Raw genomic sequence first — 19,973 nt, 5'->3', positions numbered from 1 at the left:
CGAACTACATACTCATATATAGTATAGAATAGATCACCACATTACAATACAATGTTTGCTTTGTTATCCGTAACTGGTTCGATTACTAGAATTTATATTGTTTTCTAACGAAAATAAAATAAGTGCCCGTTTGAATTGGCCTGGATTTTTTCTATTATTTCTATTATATATTACATAACGTAACGAAATTCCGAAACAGATATACAGGAAATTCTGTAGTTTTTCTATCTTTGAAAATGAAAACTATCTGACGTTTATAACTAATTTGTATTGCAGATTGTATAGACAACCGCTATAATAAAATGCTATAACAAAATTTTCATACAATAATATTTTACTTTTTATCTATCTATATTAATAAAAATAATACGTTCTAAAGCGAAAATACCTGTAGGTAAATAACAAGCAGCAATTTTGTGGCATCTGTGTATATATTTAAGATTTATACAAAATCTTTTTGCTTAGACCTTTTGAGAACCCAATCAATCGCCCACACAGACTAGATAGCGGTCACTTAGAAATATTTTGCTCCACCAATTTCCTGTGATCCCCTTTCATTTTTCGCCCGAGCGCTTTTGGCATACAGCCGTGAAAAGGGGGATATCAACCAGCCGCTGCCAATATTGCGCCTATACTATAAATCCGTGGAACGTAGACTAGTCACCGCAATGAATTTGCGTCGACTTTTCAATTGGAGATTTAAAAAACTATCCGCTCTCACTCAGTAAAATGAAAGCTTTAGTTTACAAAATACTGACTTTCCTGGGTTATACTGCTAGTGTGTCTAAATTTAATAATAATAATAATAATAAAACTCTTTATTGTGCATAAAAGAAACAAATAATTACAAAAAGGAAATAAAAAAAAGAAGGATATGCAAACAAAAGGCGGCCTTATCGCTTAAAGCAATCTCTTACAGACAACCACAACAATTTATAGTTGTATATAAAAATATTCAATCAATGTCAATATACATATTAAAGACATAAATGTACACATATGTAATCATAAACTGAAACCTTATTCAAAGTGATTTTAACTAATAATATTAATAATCCAGTACAATTCACACAATTCTATCTAGCCCCAAGCTACGCAGAGATTGTGTTATGGGGACTAGACAACTTATTCAAATATTAATTTCTGTTAATAATCCATAACATTACTTCGACATGTATAATACTCACTAATAGAAACAATCATACTCATGAATATACATGTTTGCATCGTGTGTGAAATCTAACCTGCGGCCAATTCGTCAAACTAGGTATTATTGTGTATAGATAATCCTTTAAGTTTTGCCCGATATTAAAACCGTTATTGACTGCACTACAACTTAAATTTTATTGTTTCATGATGAATTAGTATTTAGAAAGTAAAAGTATTTTAATATTTTACTTCAGCATACTCTGAAATGAGTGTACATTTTTACTGAGAAGAAAGGTTAAAGTTTTTCAATTGTAGAATTACGCGAACAACCTTCGTGTTTTATGCTTAAAAATGTATAGTACAGATACTACAGACCCACTTTCAAAATAATATATATATATATATCCAGAATTAAGTGAAACCCTTAATTCTGGAATAAAATTTAAATTCGTATCTTGACACTTATACAGGTGCGCGTTATTACTGTACTAGAATTGAATAAAACATTTTGTATGTGAAGATAAATCCAACCAGATAAAAGCAGTCTCAAAGGTAAAATTGGAATTAGCGGATAAAATTTAGTTTGGTTACACACGAAATCCGAAATCCTTAAAGTTTTATTACTGTACATGTATTGGATGTGGAAGTTCTTATTATAACATTAAGGGATTACACTTGAAGCCTGTTTGCAGCGCAGCCATTCGGAAAGTGTGGTTATAGGAGCGATGGAGCATGCTATAATGGTCCTTTGGGGATAGATTTAACATATATTGTAGTCCACCAATCCACAATATAACAATTGCTAAAGGAAAGTATAAAATAGATCAGACATGAGACGAATGTTGCATTAAAACCAACGGTATTATTAAAAGCAGTAAAATCATAATGATGTTTAATTTGTATCTGCATGAAATATTCTTGTTTCGTCTGTATTTACGTCAAGTGCCTTACGTTAAAATTTAATATATTTTCTCTCTTGCTCATCTTCTTAAACGTGTATGCAGCGAAATATTGAGTAATATAAATATCAACCTTTTGGTATAACGAAGAAAGAATAATTCTTGTATGAAATAGTTTCTGTTGTAATAAAAATAATTTATCTATCTCCACTTGCGACGTTTGCAAGATGAACAAAATTCCCAGGCTGCTGGGAATTGTACAATAATTGATATTATATTCATCAGGAGATACCCTTCGCTTTACCATTGTACAATTAGTGTTATTACAAAAGCACAAATTCAATAATAACCGCAAACAAAAACGTGCCAATGAAGTAAGAAGACCATTCGTGGTGATTTTAGGGTAAACACAATAAGATTACCTTTACAAATGTTAAATAAATTTATTCCATGTCAGAAAGAACAATACTCTGATAAAAATACCTGTTAACAAAGGTACATAGTACCTTAGTAGAAAAGATCTTTGATATTTGATTCGCATGAATATAATTGTTTCTCAGAATTCGAACTTCGAGCATAGGAAATTCGAAATTGTACACTAACATAGAATGATCCCTGATGTTAGAAATAGATATATTAGAAGTAGCATATATGTTAGAATCTCAAACAAATACACAAGATATTTCTTTAACGTTAGGTAGGTAAAGTAGGCCAGAACTTAGTTACAATTGATTTTTGATGTCTTTGTACAAATAAATCTATATATCTTACATAGTATAAAACAAAGTCATAGCAGTTGTCTGTTCGCTTGTATTTTTCAAAATACGCAACGGATTTTATCGCAGTTTTTAGCGGTAGATAAGAGTGATTCAAGAGAAAGGTTTGTATATGCAATACGTGCGTGTTATAGTATAGAACAAGTCGAGAAATTCAAAGATTTGTAATGCAATGCGAAGCCGTGACGGATCCCTAGTATTATGTTAAAAAGCAAATATTATCGTTACAACACACATATGGTATATCATGGTTAAACACATATATACTCGTATAGCAAATTCTGTAAGAAGATTACAAAACTCAACCATCTCCATATCGTTATTATCATCACCTGTAGCTCAAAAACTGAGGTTAAGTACCGAAAATTTTCAAACAATTGCATGAAATGGACACTGTAAGCGACGCGTTCTGTGCCTTAAAAAACAAAATAATTAAAATGATGTTTGTCTATGTTATTGTCTCTGCGTGCGGTGTCGTAGTCGTGTTCAAAAAAACTTATAACCGGCGCAACAGACGCCACGCAGTCTGCACCTAGATGCGATCGACACCGCACGTCATATCTCTAATTAACATTATAAAATTTATGTGTCGAAAATAAATCCAATTGTCTTAAAAGTCTTCGTTTGCCATCACCGTGACCTACCATATTTTATACCATACATTTGGTCATTCGGCCGGATTTATGTACCGCACACCACCAGCGCACAAAATGGTAGGCACCCGAAGTACTGCACGCAATAAGGACTGCATGCAGACGGAGCAGCATCCTGGTTCTGAACAGTATCAAGATACGCCACGGCCGAGTAATATGAAGCCTACAGAAGAGAAGACGGTGACCGTTATGAGCACAAATTCAAAAGCGGGTACTTGTAAAGAAGAATGCCAACCGTCGACGCCCGTTACAACGAAGCGTGCAAAGTCCACGAAGTCTTCGTATTCATCTGTACTGGCACGTAAAAAGCAGTTAGAACTCGATGCTGCACAGAAGAAAGCTAAAATTCAAATGGAATTAATTGACAAACAATTGGAAGCAGACCTAGCTGATTTAGAAGCAGAATACAGTCCAGACCTAGAGGATAATCGCACCAACATTAATAGTAATGTGGAGAGGTGGGTCGAACACAGCCAGCAAGAATTGGAAAACACACAGTTTGCCCACGATCATGGTTTTCAACAGGGTGACACGTGTCCGCCAGCAATAGATTCTGGCACTAATGGTACTACAGTTCAGATGCTAGCAAGCGCTCTAAAGAACATGGCCGCCGCCTCTGCGAATAGCAACTCGAATGCTAAATTATTGTCTCGATTGAGCACGCCGAAGGATTTGCCATACTACTCAGGGGACCCCATGGAATGGCTGCAATTTAAACAGGCCTATGAAGAATCGACTGAAGTCTGCAACTTCAATCCGAAGGAAAATTTATGGCGTTTACGGAAATGTCTACGTGGAGCCGCAAAGGAAGCGGTATCAGCTTTACTCATCAGCGCCGTAACTCCTGATAAATTAATGGCGACACTGGAACTAAGGTTCGGTAATCCAGATATAATCATATCACGCTTGATACAAGAATTAAAAAAGTTACATCCAGTGTCACAAGAATATCAAAAGGACATAGTGTACTTTGCTGTGAAAGTGCAGAATTTCGTGGAAGCAACACGAGCCGTCGGCCGCCAGGAATATTTACAAGGTATAGATGCATTTACATTATTATTATCTAAGATGCCAACTGTTCTTGTATCTAAGTGGTCAGATTATAGTTACACACTGTTACTAGAAAGAAAGAAATCTAGATTAGAATTATTATCCGAATTTCTAACTCAAGAAGCAGTAAAGATTTCCACAACATCTAACTTATGCTTAATAAATGCACGCAGCGATAAATATAAAAATTATGATAATAATATAAGTAGCAGATCACATTCTGTTTTAGTACTGAATGATAAGTGTCAATACTGTCGTGTTTCAAGACACGATTTAACAAAATGTACGCAGTTTAAAAAAGCGCTAAGAAAAGATAGATGGCGATACATTAAGCGTAACAATCTTTGTTACAAGTGTTTACTGTCAAGTCATGAGCGCGAAACATGTCCGGCGCCCGCCTGCGATAAAGATGGCTGCGGCGGAGCGCACCACCGGCTTCTGCACTACCCCGTACCCACCGGGTGCAGGACTAGCGACGTCACCGCCGAACAAGTGAACGAATGTCCACCCGTGAGTGAAACTGTGACCCATATTAACGTAAATAATCAACAAGTGTTATTAAAAGTAGTGCCGGTAAAAATTCGTGGACCATACGGTGTTATTAATACCACCGCCTTACTTGATGACGGTTCAACTGTGTCGCTCATAGCTACCGATCTCGCTAACCGCGCGGGACTGAGCGGCCCCAGCGACACATTACGTATGTGTGGTGCATGGAATAATTCTGTAAATTTATGTAACACTACTGTTGTAACCTTTGATATTTTCTCTGTAAATTCATATGATAATAATGATGTGTATACTGTAAAAGCTCGTACCATAAATAATTTAGATTTGCCTATACAAGATTTATCTACTGTTAATTACAACTTGTATAAAAATTTGCGTAAAATTAAAAATGAATTGTGTATAAAAAAATTGAAACCTGAAATACTATTAGGGCAGGATAATTATCATTTGTTAATTCCTTTGCAAACTAGTTTAGGTAATAAGAATGAACCCGTCGCTACACGCACTCCCTTAGGTTGGTGTATACATGGTTGTTTAGGTATACCGGAACATAAACAATCGTCCCACTCGACCCTCCTTATCTCTGAGTTACACAGCTTACCAGTCGACGAGAGCGAGCGCATGTTACGAGACATCCATGACGAGGTGCGACGGTCATTCACCATCGAGTCCATGGGAGTGTCAGGTAAGCCACGGGAGAATGCTGATGATATCCGTGCCCTGACAGTGATGGAGCAAACTGCTACACTCATCAACGGCAGGTGGGAGGTTGGGCTACCATGGAAAGATGAAAGCTGCAGGATGCCAAATAGCTTCCCTAACGCTGTACGCAGATTAAAAGGTATAGAAAAGAAAATTATGTTAAATACGGAATATGGTAACAGGTATGTCGAACGTGTTAATCATTTATTACAAAATGATTATGCCAGAGAGTTGGAAGATTGCAGTGTCTCGCCACGGACATGGTACTTACCACATTTTGGGGTAGACAACCCAAATAAAAAAAAACTACGTCTGGTCTTCGATGCCGCAGCTAGCACAAATGGTTTGTCATTAAATGACTATCTACTGAAGGGGCCGGACCTACTTACATCTCTATTCGGCATTATGGTAAGATTTAGGGAGAACAGAGTAGCGGTGACCGGCGATATAAAAGATATGTTTTTAAGGATAAAGGTAAGAGAAGAAGACCAGAACGCACTCAGATTTCTGTGGAGAAGCAGTCCTGCAGAACATGAAAAAACGTACGTGATGACGTCATTAATATTTGGCGCGAAATGTTCACCGTTCATAGCTCAATTTATTAAGAATAAAAACGCACTAAGGTATGAGTCATCGATGCCAAACGCCGTAGCAGCGATATGTAATCAACATTATATGGATGACTACATAGACAGTTTGCCAGACGAGGCCGCCGCCATAACAATGGTACGTAATATTAGTAAAATTCACAAATCAGGTGGTTTTCATATTTGTAATTGGACTAGCAACAGTCCAGCCGTATTGGATAGTATTCCAAAGGAGTCCTTAGGTACTACGGCCGTAAAGTTCAAAATAGATCAAGAATGCGAAGGTGAACGTACGCTCGGATTGATATGGTACCCGCGCGAAGACGAGTTGGGGTTCGATGTGTCTCTCAAGCGCATACCACATGACATAATTAATGGTAAGAATAGACCAACAAAAAGAGTTATGCTCAGAGTCATAATGTCAATATTCGATGTATTTGGATTCTTATCGCCATTTTCTATACAAGGTAAAATAATGTTGCAAGATACCTGGCGCGCTGGAATCAGCTGGGACGACTTAGTAACAGATGACATACATAAAAAATGGTGTCAGTGGGTCAATGTACTAACGAGTGAAATAAAAAATATCCGTCTGCCGAGGTGGTATCAAGCAGCGACGAGTGGGAGCGAGTCAGCGATAAAACGTAGCACATCAGTTCAGGTAAACATAACCTCTCTCACCTCTCTTACATCTACAAGCGTAACCGAACGGGCTATCGGCTACGAAACTGGCGTAGCTAATAGCTGCGCTACGACATCCCGCTGCAATGACGTAGTGACAGGCGCTACGAAACAGGTTTTGGCTGGAAGTGAATATAGTAATTTAGAGTTACACTTGTGTTGCGATGCGTCGACTAAAGCAATGTGCGCAGTCGCATACTGGCGATGGTACGTAAATAAAGATATATGTATGTCATTCATAGCTAGCAAGTGCCGTGTCGCGCCCGTGAGTCATACTACCGTGCCGCGTTTGGAATTGCAAGCTGCTTTATTGGCTGCGAGGTTGGCAGATACAATAATCAGAGAACACAAAATAAATCCAGTAAGGCGTTATTTTTGGTGCGACTCTAGTACCGTGCTACACTGGATATGTAATAATACACGTAGCTATAAAACGTACATAGCAAACCGGCTGGGTGAAATAGACGAGCTAAGCCGCCCTGAGGAGTGGCGGTATGTACCTACAAAATTAAATGTTGCTGATCTCGCTACGAGAGAAAATTACGACGATTCTCTTTTTAAAAATGAATGGTTTAGAGGTCCGTCATTCTTATACAGCGATGAGTCATCGTGGCCGGTGAATATAATCGATAAGATAAATGAAATGAGTTTAGAACGAGTAATGATAATACAACATGAAGATTGTAACTTACCTGTACCTGACCCAGGAAGATTTTCATGCTGGTTACGACTGGTGAGGGCTACGGCATGTATTCTAAAATTTATATACAAGTGTAGAAAGCAGATTGAGACTGTTTGCACAGTCATGAAGAGGGCTGAGCGATTGCTGCTAAAATATACACAAGAACAGTCATTCGGTGATGAAATAGCTGCAATTAAAAATGGTAACTGTTTGTCAAAAGGTAGTAAGTTACTTACGTTATCTCCATTTCTGGATGAGTACGGGATTCTCCGTGTCGGCGGCCGCATAGATGCTGCACCGGATGTTGAACCTGAAATGAAGAGACCTATCATCTTGGACGGGCGTAGTCAGGTATCTCAATTAATTGTTAGATACAACCATGTGAAGACAGCCCACGGGAACCAGGAAACCGTTGTAAACAACCTGAAACAGAAATATTGGATTATTAGAATACGTCCAACCGTAAAACATGTAGCATATAAATGTATGTTTTGTAGAATAAAAAGAGCAAAACCACAGGTACCGAGAATGGGAGAGCTGCCTGAAGCACGACTGGCTCATCATCAGCGTCCTTTCACACACTGTGGTCTGGATTTGTTTGGACCCATGGAGGTCACTGTGGGGAGACATAGAGAGAAAAGGTATGGAGTTTTATTTACTTGTTTGACCGTCCGTGGAATCCACTTAGAACTGGTATCATCACTTACCTCTGACTCCCTCATTATGGCTCTTCGTCGAATGGCAGCAAGACGGGGTTGGCCTCGTATGCTGTACTCTGATAATGGTACAAACTTGAGAGGCGCTGATGCTGAGCTGAAGAAGTCTATAAATGAGGTAGATTTTGATAGGCTAACAAATGAAGCAGCTAATAATGGAGTGGAATGGACCTTCATCCCGCCTGCCAGTCCCCACTGGGGTGGGGCATGGGAGCGACTTATTAGGAGTGTCAAGACTTCACTTAGGGTAATTTTAAAAGAACGTGCACCACGTGAAGAAGTACTCAACACGCTCCTGACGGAAGTTGAGAATATTGTCAACAGTCGACCCTTGTCACATGTATCGGTAGAAGTAGGTAGTAGTGAGTCTCTAACTCCTAATCATTTTATGTTGGGTTCGTCATCAAATTTGCCAACTGTTGGTGTATTTAATGACTCTGATTTGTACCTACGTAAACAGTGGCGTAAGGCGCAGAGGCTCGCTGACATGTTTTGGAAGCGGTGGGTCAGAGAAGTGCTTCCTGACCTAATACCTAGGCGTAAATGGCAGTACGACCAGACACCGATACAGGTAGGTGATTTTGTACTTATTGTCGATCCTGATGCACCTCGTAATTTCTGGCTGAAAGCTGTGGTTCAGCAGGTGTTTCCAGGAAGGGATGGTCGAGTTAGGGTCGTAGAATTGAAAACTAAGACTGGCATTTTGAAACGGCCGGTGACGCGTGTCGTTCGTATTTCGATGGATAATGAGTGCTGAGCCAGGCTCAACACTGGGGTGGGGTGTGTAAGCGACGCGTTCTGTGCCTTAAAAAACAAAATAATTAAAATGATGTTTGTCTATGTTATTGTCTCTGCGTGCGGTGTCGTAGTCGTTTTCAAAAAAACTTATAACCGGCGCAACAGACGCCACGCAGTCTGCACCTAGATGCGATCGACACCGCACGTCATATCTCTAATTAACATTATAAAATTTATGTGTCGAAAATAAATCCAATTGTCTTAAAAGTCTTCGTTTGCCATCACCGTGACCTACCATATTTTATACCATACAGACACCGGAATTTATTCAGATAGAAACGTACTCCATTCATATGCTAATGCACTAGCTGTATTTAGAGGCACAAATGCAGGAATCTCTGCTCTGTGAATAGCAGAAATTCTAGTTCTTTTAGTAGTTTATTTTAACGTAAGTCATCTCGCTTTATTGCGAAAATTATGAGATTTAGCTTAGTATACTTTTATATAATAGTTGGCAAGGTTCATATACTTACATAATGTTGCTACTGTAGGCGTCAATTTAAAAAGGCAAATATCGTACCTTTTTTAGAATTAATCTAATGCAGTCACTGCAACTGGCTTTTACATTATCACTGGACGAAAAGGGAACTAGTTCATAAAGCACTCTAAACCTCCGGAAGTACTTATGGAGCTGCTGAAGGGCATCTACAGATTGGCGGTTCATTTAATCTGAAGGCACTGCAAGAAGATCGAACTCTGATAGAATAGGACAGGGAATCGATTTGAGCAGGTCAGGGAGTAAAATATATCATAACGATACAGTCGAAGTACAAATAGTTTTCATAATAGAAAAGGAAATAACTGACAAGTAATTGGCCAATTATAATAAAAGCGGCACTTTGCAGGTTTGAATTGAATTTTGCGAACAATTGTCTTATTAACTACAGCAATAGAACAAAATTCCAATATTACACATATTGGAATATTGTTCTATTGCAATTCAAAATTGCAATTCGATGCAAATTGGAATAGAAGGAAGATAATTACATAAAATAATCCTAAGATTAATTTATTTAAGTAGTATCCTAAATTTACTCAGATTTGTAGAAAATAAGACTATTCATAAAAAAATAAATACAATTTTTTTTAAGTAATATTAAAAGTAAATCTGATGCTTTAAAGAAAAAATCTAAAAAGCAATAAAAATCATATTAATAGATATTACGTGACTCGACGTTTCAAATTGAAGAAAATATTTTATAACACAAAATCAGTGAAATATGCAATCCGTCAAAGCGTAAATATTAAAAAACATTTTAATTAAAGGCGATCTCCACAATAGAATCTTTAAAACTGGATGTATATATTATATATTTATATAATTACAATGTATATATTTGTTCCATTTTACATCATACATAAAAGTAATATCTCATTTATATAAACAGAAAAAAATACAATGTATGACAACAGGTTGAAATGAATAAATACATAATCAACAAAGGATTTAAACTAAATGATGAAAAACATAGATTTAAATACAGCATCTTTAGTGTATAATAAAGCAACATTTACAGTTAACAATAGGAAGGTAGTAATGAAGAAAATAATGTGAAATCAATACATAATATGGATTATACATATTTAATCCCTGACTGAAATGTTTGCTAAATATTTGAACGTAGCTGCGATTTTCCAGGTAATCAACATTTAGATTATTAAACTCTACGTTTGACACAGCACAATGCCCGAAATGTGAATTAATGTGTCTGCCCTGTCATATATCCACTTGTTCTGCAAATCTACAAATTTTGCTTCTGGATATATAAATTACCAAAGTAATGAATGTGAATAATTTAACTGCGCGCAAAAAAACTTTGCGCAGTGACTTTCTTTAACGTTTTTATTACCGCTTCGAAAGTTGAAATCTATTGTTACGACTGTGGCGAAAGGTTAAAGTTTAAAAATATGTTAATTTTAAGCATCCATTGTTTTAAACTTTTCTATTGTGATGTTAGTAAAAAAAAATATTTTTAGAAATATAATTACTTCATCTAGTGGACATCAGACGTTGATTGCTGTTAAAGTTATTAGAAATCGAAGTACTGACTTTTCTACTTCTTTCAATAGATGCAATTTGCTACAAGAAAACACTCGTAATTAAAATATAGTTTCTGATGAAATGGAGATTTAATATATTCCATAAAAATAATTAACTGAGTGCTTGGTATACACATTTTGCGTAATTGATTCATTACAATGAATATATAAGTAAAATTAACTTCATTGGTAGCAATACATAATAAGAAAGAAAAAACAATTATCAAATATCAGAAACTGTAATAAAAATAATTCAAGACTGTTATTCCTATTTTCCTTATGTGAATATAAGCCCAGTTTTTATTAGGAACGAATCTATACTTCACATCAATTTACTCTACACTCAGAAATGCAATATCAGTACAAATCTCCAACTCAATTGTTCTGAATCTGAAAGCACGAATATTACAGTCGGATATCTGAAGTCCAACTTTAACAACGAGTACTGTAACATTTTTGATATTGGCAGTACGAAATTCTAATTAGGCAAATATTAGTTTGAAAATGTAACAATAGAGTACTTTGACTTATTTTAATTGATTCAGGTGTGTTAGTCCTTAAATACACATAGGGAACAAAAAATAAAGCTTTTGGCAACTAAAGTGGAGATTACAATGTCCAACTCAATTCGAGTCGTAGACAGTTTGACACTAGGGATTCACAGTTAATAACGAGTTTTATTTGAGTGACTAAATCAATAACGGCTTTGTGTAAAGTACAACAAGTACAACCTTAATACTTGTAATACATTGTAATAAACGAGATTATATTTCCACGAGCTTTCTATTAACTTGGAAATTATTATTATTCACAAATTACTTTCACTGTAGTTGATCAAATACTATAAAACATTAGAAATGATCACGAATATTTTAAATAATATCTTTTGAAAGCAATTTGAGAACGAAAGACGTGGTAGGTCAAGGGGAATTCATTTTATTTCTGAATACACTTTTTCAAGTTTAACGATTCGAAAAGATCAATTTAAGATTATAGGGTTGCGGACATTGCAAGACATTTTTTGATACGAATCGTTTTCAATCGCATTTGGAGCATCATTTTTTATATAATTGTCGTATAGAAATGTACGTTATGCACGCGATGCTTTTCTCATAATATTATTATGTTACGGATTAGATTTACGGTTAGGCTCATTTAGGCTACGATATTTTCTAAATTGGCTTGGGTCTGCATAGTTGTCAGGTTCCGTATAATATAGGGTACCCTATATCGAGGACTAGGCAATTCATGTAATTGTATTGTTTCCTAAAACGATAATAAAGTGGTGAACGAATGCTACAGACGTGGAAATTATACATAACGAAGACTTAGCAGAAGACGCAACTAAAATTAACGCACTATTTTCACCTTCACATCAATACAGATAATAATCGTTATTAAGGTTATTTCTGAAAGTAAACGTCAAGTTTTGGAAATATTTAAATAGCAATATAAACGTGACAATTAATATGACAAATTTTTGTTCTTAAACTTAAACTACAATACTTTTATTGCATCTAAACAAATTTCGTCTTGATTTCAATTATCATAAACTGTATATTGTAAACCAGAGAGAAATAACATAAGTTCTATATTTATCTATCTGTGAAAACACGCACACATAGTAACATTGAACATAAATCAATATATTCGTAGGTAAGACTAGACTGAATTATTAATCAGTATAGTTAACAGTACATTTGTAAGTTTTATATAAAATAGGAACCGAATCTACGTCCAAATGAAGTTGTGGATATTTGTTGGCCCTAAATATATAACCATCATGCAGGATTATATATAAAAAAACAATAGCAATAAAATACACAAAATAAAGAAAGAATTTCAAGTATATTTCATCCTGTCGCAAATAAAATATTCCGATATCTATGTAGTACCGATGCTGAAGACGGTCTTTTTCGGATGCGCTTATGAATTTTAATATAAAGACAGTAAAAGTGAAACGACGTTATGATGAAATTTTTCAATAACAGCGCGAAATATGTTTTAAATGTGATATGAACATTAAAATAACAAATATTTATTAAACAATAGAAATATGTTACCTTGCGAAAAAAGTATAGAATCAGAAGAAGCTACCTAGATTATATTAAGTTATAGGTGTGCCCTCGCTATTTAATACGAGTAACGAGACACTCATACTTTTGCAAGAATTTGTTAATATTGTTTCTCAAATATCAATTAAGTCACAGAAGAAAATTATACCTAGTCAGAATATACTTTTTTGACAGTGCACTATGTTCATTTAAGCATATCTGTTACATTATTAAGCTGATAGATAAGATAGACAACCTTTAAATAACATTATAAAGTTTAAATCATATGATATAGAACTAATATCCTTAATGACGTCAAAGTTTAGTACATTCCAATGACTAAACTTTGACGTCATTAAGGATAAAAAAGGAAAACTTTCAAAGGAATATTGGCTGATGGAGCATAAATAATGACTTTACGTTTAATGTTGACAGGATCTTGTCATGTTTGATTTTATGTAAATTGTGATAGCATATTGCTAGCAAAGCGGATGTGGATATTCAAACCATATATCCCAGTCATTTCTTGTTAGTTAATGGATATAATGCTCTAGAAGATAAACCGGAATCCTTAATGGAACTTGAATTGAATGTACTAAGAATCTTCACATATAGTATATCCAAAACTGTTAGACTTAATTTTATGATTTGAATTTGTATCTCGGAATATAACCGTTGCACTAAGTGAATCGGTTTTATTACTTAAAGACTTAAAATTTTCGTATAGTGACTTTATTTTAGCAAATAAAATACTGAATAAACAAGAACATATATAGTATACAACATAATTATATATATGTATATATATATAAATATTTATCTTCAAAAAGATATCAAATACTTTCGATTTTTTGCAGTATTCGGTATACGTTCAATATAAAACGGAGATCACGTACGAATTATAAATGAGGTTGTTCGGTACATTTGTATGGAGACAAAAGACAAATAGCACATCTCAATAAACACAAATGAAGGGCTTATATAATATATATACTTTATTAAATATATTTTTTTAGATTGATAAATTGATAAAATATTTTAAAAGAAGATTATATTCACAAACGACTGCCAATAAGCGTCTTAATTTAACGGCATTTATTTTTGTGTTACGCTGTTACTTCCCCAAAACTGAACCATATTTTTTGCAATTAATTGGCTTGATTTCTGTTCTTCTTTTGTAGAATACTGTCATCTGTACCTTATCACTTACCCATAACGTAAGTTCAATTTATCATAGGAATACCTTAAATATTAATTGTTCCGTAAATTTAGAGAAAGAGAATATTTCAAATGCTCTTTATTTCTTATATATACTTCTTATTTCATCCAATTTTGTCATTTATCTTATATATACATTAATACTTGACCCTCCGCTCGGATATTAAAAACTCTATTAGATTTTTTTTTCTTCTATTATTATAGGAGCAAACGGTCTAAACGACAAGCTAAATGCTGAAACAGAGTCTACAGACATTACATGCTAAGCTAGGTTATACTAGCATGTTAGCCTATTATTTCAGTAGTGTACCAAAAATAAGTGTACATTATATTTCATATACAGGATTTTATTCGTCGCAGCATCTAAGAATCTTTATCGTATATCAAAACAAGTACCACTTTGATGGCTACAGTAAGCACACTAAATTTCCTGCGTGAGGTTGAGTTACATTTTCGCGTTGTCTTTGTTATATTCCACAGAGCGTAATTCACAAGAATTGAAATATGTATCGTATGAAGTGTTGACGAAGTGCTGGGTTTATAGTATTAATTGCATTCCGGGATGAAAGCAGCGAAAACGTGCGGTTAAGCGCTTCCGCATTAATACCGTGGTGATTATGGCTATGTAATTATATACATAGTTTAATTACAGTCACACAAATGCCGCTTAATTACTCTTTCTTCTCATTATCTTATTCTGTGATACAGAAGTTTAGTCTTCTTCTGGATATTTGGATCTATTAACTAAGAAATGCTTGGCTATTTCACTGTATATTTCCTTAGACAGTTAAAGCAATTGTTGTGCTGAAATTATCTAGTTGGTATCTAAAATAAATTACTTAACATTATGAGTGGAACTGGTAGAAATGGTGCTATAAATTTACCAAATATTCGTGAGATAAGTCCTCGACGTGTGAGTTGCGCGAAAATGTTGGCGTTTGCAACTTTTTTTTTCATAATAAATTGGGGTACGTTGTGTTTACGCAGCTCTGATGACAGATAAGACTCATTTGTACTGTCAATGGTTACACATTACTTGCAGTGATGGTATACTGTGATGAAGTGTTCTTTTTTAATAAAACAAATAGTCCGTCAACATAAATAATGTTCGTAATGGCGAATCAATATTCTCTTCTAATTTATGGGCTTCTAATTCATTGCTTTATCAATAAGTCAGTATAAATAGCTGTTTTTATAATTTTGCTAACATACAATTTAGGTCATGATACTTGGATAAATTGGATTCTATACTCAAGTTATAAGGCGATAATATAATACATTAACTAACAAAAACAAATAAATAAAATATTAAATATGGTATTATAATATTACTCGTGGTTTCTTATGCAATGTAAGATTGCTATGGATTCCTGTAATATTTGACATTGTGTCGATATATTGTCCCAAAGCCAAAAAGATGTTCAGCTCAGAAAAACCTAAAAGGTAATTTATAAACAACTACCCAATAGTATTAATATATTTTTGAGTTAATGTATATATGTAGAGTATTATATATATATATGTAGCCACCATTCTATTTTTTTTCTATTTTAAATATACATTGTTGTGAACAGATGTAAGCTATATATTATGTATATTGCTCAACCTGACTTAAGTCTGGACGGGCCGCTTATAAATAAAGTCAATAGTTAATTTCATTAGCCATGCAATGTGGTTCCTGTACCTTGGGTATTAAAAAAAGTCCCTTTATCGTGTTTAATTTACTTACTTCTTATACTAGTTATATCAAATTTTGATGTTCTAGTCTCAGTAGTCCCGGTTGTACTCGTACATTGAGCAGTCAGCCATATTGCCCTATTATAACTATATTTATTTATGAAGGTATACTATAAAGTGTCAATATTCTCAGCTTAAAGTACACAGTAAAGGGACGCATATACTCATTATCTTTATAAGATGCATAAATCACATCCTAAAAGGAAGAGGTACTGAAATACCCTTGTAATATTCCGCAAGGGAATGATAAAATTTATAAGTATTTTCGGGTCACTTTTCGAAACGGCACTTTATATAGTTATCGTAAAAACTATTTTGTTCTATTGAAAAAAGAGTCAAGTATTTTTTTACGGTATATTTTAGTTGCTATATCATCAGGTTTTCTTTTCGTGAAAAAGGTTACAGTATCTTGCTTGGGCTTGTATATTTTGCATAATAATAACTGTAAATTTTTGTATTAATTTTTATTTTTTCCGCTTATTTTATAAACAATAAATATTATTATTTTTCTATTGTTGTGTTTAACTAACCATGTTACCATTTTATATTATGTTAATCATTTAAATCATATGACATAATATATAATTTAAAACATATATTATTTTTGATACTAATATTTTGTTAATAACAATACTTTTATAAATGTATTGATAAAATATAAAGACAATTCTAGAGGAAATGTTAGTAAAACAAAGACAAAAGTTACGTATACATTAGACCGTAGTTATGTTACGTTTCGTTAATTCGATTCAAACGGGATGTAACCCTAGTTATGGGAGGCTGACAAAAACAAGCTATCTTCACGAGATCTGCTCAGAACGAACGGAGCCAAGGAGCCAATTCTAGAGATTTATTAATATGTTTGTTAGCAGTGACAATAGCAGGAATGAGAGATTCATGATGACTATATCATAACATAAATAACATACGAAAACAATGTTAATTGGGCTCGTGTATCGTACAGGTCATATTGTGTTTTATTATTAATATATTTGCAAAGATAAAATTACCTCCAAAAAGAAGTAATATCCAAATAATAATTATATTTTAAAAAAACGTTTCTATTTTTTAATCTCCGGCTCGAAAATCTTCTCACACTTCAATAAGAAGAATGTTAAGTTTATGAATTCTGTATGGACTCGTATGTCTGACAGTGGTGTTGCAACTTCCAAGCGAAAAAAAAATATTTAAATGTAGAATTTTGATACAGAATTTAATTATGGCACATATGAGAGTATCATCTTTTCATCTTTTTTAATATCAATGTTATAACATTAGATATCACGTTCGATCTCCCCAGATTTAAATGATAATCAACTATTCACAATTGAGACATCTTCTATACATATAAATAAAGTTGGAGTGTCTGTTTGTAATATTGAAATAACCGTTTTTTACTACATGCATATGAATATAAATATGGTACATACACCAAAATAACATTTTTGTCTATCTGTCTGTTTGTTCCGGCTAATCTCTGAAATGTCTGGACCGATTTTGACGAGACCTTTTTTGGCTGGTAGCTGATGTAATAAGGAGTAACTTAAGCTACTTTTATTTTAGAAAAATAAAATAAAATTCCACGCGGACGAATTCGCGGTTAATGCTAGTATAATAATATATTCGTATATAGAAAAATTCGTATATTTTATAAAACAAAATCATAAAGTTATTTCTTGTACCAATCCAAACTAATATAGAACCTAATGTTCTAGTATCACTTTAGAGGAACTTTGCAAAAGAGTGTCCCAGAGAGCCTAAACAAACCTTAGCGAATAAATCTCATTTCGACAATCCTAATAAGAACTAAGTGGTTGAGGCCAAGTCAACTTTACGAAGTCGTGAAAGCTTCCCTTGGTGGAATTCGCTTAATATTCCTAGATTATATATATGTACTCGGGTTGGCATTGATCAATGAGGTTAAGCGAATTTAAGAAGGATCTGACAGCTTTAAAACAAAATTTATTCTTGCAAATAATGTTTTAATTAAAAGGTTAAGGTTTGATTTATAAATAATAAATTAAGGTTAGATAATAAAGACACGCGAATCTTGCTAAAATTATCGTGGAGAGAATAATTTACTGTCGCAAAACTTTAGTACAAGATACAAAGTTCATAATGAAGTTACATTAACAGAAAATGAACATAAAGACTAAAAAGAGGTAATTAAAAGTAAGGCATAGGATCAAGGCCTGCTGTCTCAATTGGAAACCATCAAAGTTAAAGTATTAATTGCTTTGATGAAACTTCTACAAATTTCATCGTATGGGTACTAATAACTGTGTAATATTTTACAGAGGTTTCTTAATTTCAATATTAATATTGTATACTTTTAATAAGTAGGTATTAAAAAAATAGAACGTAACAAACTTTTATATGACGTTGGTTTACAACATGACTAGGAACTTTATATCTGCAATATTTATAACTGGGTTAGAATTGTTGGTTTTTACATTTAAGTGTTTCTGTAATATTTAATTGCAAATTATTAGCATATGTCTTGTACCACAAATTTTATATCGTCTACCACTCGTAAAATGATAACTATAATTGTATCATTTAATGACTTCTACAATATCTATTACATACCTTTTAAGTTTTAGTTTTATTTTATCTCGATTATGATTTCAGGTAAAACTATAAGAAATATACGACGACAAGTCAAAGCAAAGTTAGTCGCGTTTGAAATAAAATATAGAAGCGAAAAATTAGTTATGTTATGCACAGCAAGCAAGATTTATTTATATTCCACATACCAATAACGATTTACGTTAAACTTCTGCAATGAGAGATGTCAAAACTGAGCACATAAGTCATGCAAATTTAGATGTTTTATATAAACGACGCCGCTAAACTTTCAAAGTAAGTTTTATTAGTTCACAATCACTATTAAGTTTATTGGATGGTTTTATCGTATAAACATATGATAAATAAAAATAAGCAAAGGTAATGAAGAAAGCTAAAAAGGTTATTAAATAAAACTGGGAATCAATTGTAGGTAGGTATATATTTATACGAACATACGCCGAGCTATATTAAAAAGATAAGAAGTCATAAATCAACACCCAAATAACTCTTGTCACTGGACCATAAAGGATTTAGTTTCATATATCATTATTGCTATGAAAGTGCTGTTGCTACTGGCATAAAATAGGTTTGTGTTAAATGTGAGTGTGTTGAGTAATACACTAAGTTTTGTATAAAAAAATTGCAACTACATTGATAGCCTATATACTAAATTCAGCAAAAAAAAGAGTTAATTAATTAAAGAAAATTACAATTTCCAGTTAGGTTGAAAAATATTAATCTTTGATAGTAGGTAAATAACCTATTGCTTGTTTACTTAAAAACGATAAAGACAATAAGTATAATATATGAAAATATAGTCATGTATACATTTTCATGTTTATCCTTGTATTTGGGAATTTCTGACATATAATATTATATAAAAAGAAAAATGCGCACTTTTCTGCTGTATATCATGATCATTAGACACTGCCAAGATTTATAGTCTTCTTTAAATTTTACTCGGCGTTTCAAAATTACTTGCAATGGTGGACCGTTGTCCACTTTGTCAAAGTCTCAAAGTTTTGAATGATAGTTAGCCAAGATTTATTATTATGTTACAATAATTTAATTTAAAAGACTCTGCTCCAACAAATTTTATTAGAATGTCTGCCGATAACAACATTGCATCCAATAACGTCAAATGGCTCTTATA

General features: G+C 33.6%; 1 protein-coding gene across 1 annotated transcript in view; it reads right to left on the bottom strand.

Annotated features, from left to right (window-relative positions):
- The window catches only part of LOC131851999 (peripheral plasma membrane protein CASK-like), a 76,153-nt gene that overhangs the window by 11,266 nt on the left and 44,914 nt on the right, over positions 1 to 19,973 (bottom strand). The gene's annotated exons all lie outside the window — the stretch shown is intronic.

The sequence above is a fragment of the Achroia grisella genome, unplaced genomic scaffold (assembly GCF_030625045.1).
Source record: "Achroia grisella isolate CSIRO2021 unplaced genomic scaffold, CSIRO_AGI_Agris_v1 utg821, whole genome shotgun sequence".
Taxonomy (NCBI): Eukaryota; Metazoa; Arthropoda; class Insecta; order Lepidoptera; family Pyralidae; genus Achroia; species Achroia grisella.
The sequence above is the reverse complement of the archived record's forward strand: the minus strand, read 5'-3'. Positions and strand labels throughout refer to the sequence as shown.